At 47.9% G+C, this 3,090-nt stretch overlaps 1 pseudogene; it reads right to left on the reverse strand.

Annotated features, from left to right (window-relative positions):
• Positions 1-973: 973 nt before the first annotated feature.
• LOC126204509 (5S ribosomal RNA) lies at positions 974-1,091 on the reverse strand (annotated as a pseudogene).
• Between the last annotated feature and the right edge of the window lie 1,999 nt (positions 1,092-3,090).

The following is a 3,090-nucleotide window of genomic DNA, read 5'->3' on the forward strand; positions in this document are numbered from 1 at the left end:
TGGCCACATAAAACAAATTGTAGGAAAAGCAGATGCCACATTGAGGTCCAGTGGAACAACCCATCCACGAAATAAATGGCCTCGTTCCGTCGATTCTTGAGCACTGCTCATCGGCGTGGAACGCTTACCAGGCTTCATTCATAGAAGGGACAGAGAAGATTCGACGTAGAGCGACGCGTTTCGTCGCGGGATCGCTCAATGAGCACGATTAGCGAGATGTTCAAGCAACTCCAGTGGAAGAGTGTGCAGGCAAAGCATTGTACGGCATGAAGATGTTTACTGTTGCACTCTCGACACGATGGAATCCACGAAAACTCCGGTAACATGTTACTTTCCACGAAAGACCTGTAGCGAAATGACCACGACGACAAAATCAGAGAACGCCCATAGAGATGCTTATAGACACTCACCATTCCAGAATGGATCAGGAAAATGGGGCGGGGGGTAAGGTGGTCGGTGTGGTACCCTCTACCACACATTGTCCAAATGGCGGACATGCGAACAGATTAGCCACACATCAGAACCCGACGTAAAAGGAGACAAAAGGTAGGTTTACGAGAGCCATACGAACTGCCAACGTTGCCGGTGGACTTGAAGTGTAGCCGCGTGTTCGTTAACACTGGTGCCCGGTATTACAGGCAATGTTTGCGGCTACACATTTCCGGGCCCAATCTGTTTACTCGGCCTACAGTACGGCTGCGAAATGGGCGACAGTGAGCTGGTGGAAGTGAGTGCGCAGCTCCTGCTTTTAGACTAAAAACTAAACTCCTCCCGAACAGGCCATGAAGGCCCAACGCTACCGACCGGCCGCCGTGTCATCCTCAGCTCAGAGGCGTCACTAGATGCCGGTATGGAGGGGCATGTAGTCAGCACACCGCTCTCTCGGCCGTATGTCAGTTTCCGAGACCGGAGCCGCTACTTCTCAATCAAGTAGCTCCTCAGTTTGCCTCACAAGGGCTGAGTGCACCCCGCTTACCAACAGCGCTCGGCCGACCGGATGGTCACCCATCCAAGTGCTTGCCCAGCCCGATAGAGCTTAACTTCGGTGATCTGACGGGAACCGGTGTTACCACCGCGGCAAGGCCGTTGGCTCCTGCTTTTAGGCCTCCTCTTAAAACGTACTTCTCACCGATAAGCCTCTTGGTAATAGAAGTTTTCAGGGCTTTGGCAGAAGCACACAAGAAATTCACTATGGTAAGTTTGAAAAAAGCAATCAAATGTTTGTTGATATTTCACTGCAATTCATCACCACAGTGTGAGAAAATGAATTTCGTAATTGAGATCTATCGGGTGATTCAGCTTCCCCCACCTACGGGTTTTATGCTCTCCGCAACGCCTTCAAAAACCGTATAAGAGATTTTTATGATCTTTTGCTCGCTATGCACAAACTATTAGTCGCACAGAAAAAAATGAACAGAGCCTTTTTGTAGAAAATTTAAAACGCATTTGCAGGACACTTGGCCTCTTGCGAAAACATACCCCAGTAAAAAGTTCAACTACATTAAATTTCCTACTGTTCGTTTTTTCTGTAGGACTAATAGTTCACGAGTAGCGAATGAGAGAATATGAAAATCTCGTGCGTGGTTTTTCAAGGCGTTGCGGGTTGCATAAAACCCATCTGCAGGTGCAATTGGAAGGTGCAATTGGATTACCCTATATGAACGACTGAACTTAGGGGGTGAGGAAGAAAGACCGTAATCGAAAAAAGGGAGTTGACAAGTTGTTTCCTCGTGAATACGGAAACAGGTGTGACGAAGTTTGTAAAAATTTCAGACTTCTTAAAAGATACACACAAGGCAAACTCCTGCAGAGTTTCCAATGCGGCAATAGGAGCGAGAAGGTCGTTTTTCAGATATTGGTCAAGGTACGTATTCCTCTCTGAGTTCCATAGCTTTCATTGTAGATGTATCACACTTGCGAAATCCATGGTACAGCGCTGTTGCTCCGGTTGCAGGTTCGAATCCTTCCTCGGGCATGGATGTGTGTGATGTCCTTAGGTTAGTTAGGTTTAAGTAGTTCTAAGTTCTAGGGGACTGATGACCTCAGATGTTAAGTCCCATAGTGCTTAGAGCCATATGAACCATTTTTTGAAATCCGTGGTTCTTTCCTTTGTCCACTTGTACATTCCTGGAGACAACAAACAAATCAGCGTACGTGCACAAATGTTGAAGCGGAATAATGATATTTCACAGCTTGGAGGGGTAGACGCAAATATGGAAATACCGAAAACACATCACCATGTCTAATACGGTGACGGAAGTCGCTGACATTCAAGAGAGTTTCCAGCCCTCTCGGAATGGTTAAGCATAGGTCCTGTATGATTTCCAAGTGAATGTTGTATCACTCTTCTTGCAAAATAATAGCAGTCTCAGGTAAGGATGATTGAAGTGGACAGCGAATACGCAGCCTTTTCTCCAAAGTTGACCACAAAGACTTAAATCATCACTAGGAAGCAAACACTGTACCACGTGATGGTCGTGACCAGCCTAAATGGTCACACAATCCGTGACAGTAACGCTGCCTTGCAGGGCAACCGTGGTGCCCATAAAACACCACCATATGGCTACCCAGATCTTCACCGAACCGCCGCCATATTTGACTCTTCCGAAGCAATGTCGGCCAGAAGTTGAAAAAGGACTCATCCGGCAAAGTGACTTTCTTCCATGGTTCTGTAGTCCAAGATTTTGACCTCAGGACCTCGTTTTCCTGTTACATGTTTTGCGTCACTAATGTGTGGTTTTGTAATTCCAGCGCGCCCTGCGGTTCTCAGCTTACGAAGCTCCCTTTGCGTTCTTTTGGCGCTGACTGGGGTCCGCGAGTGCGACGTACAGTTCTGCAGTGACTTTTGAAGCCGTCGTCCAGAGATGGGTCGTTCGCGAACTAACGGGTCCAAAGGAACGGTTCACCACGATGAACGGAACGAGTGAGGAACGAATTCTAAGGAAGGGTCTTTCATAGTTCCTTTCGGTCGTGGCTTTCTACTTATAGTTCCCAGGAGCGGCAAAAGGTCGGTCTCGTTCCCGTCTGTCTCGGTCTCGCTAGGCCCGACTCGTCCTTCGCGTGACCATTCGTGGCAGTTCCACTGCCAGT

This window comes from Schistocerca nitens, chromosome 9, assembly GCF_023898315.1.
Source record: "Schistocerca nitens isolate TAMUIC-IGC-003100 chromosome 9, iqSchNite1.1, whole genome shotgun sequence".
NCBI lineage: Eukaryota > Metazoa > Arthropoda > Insecta > Orthoptera > Acrididae > Schistocerca > Schistocerca nitens.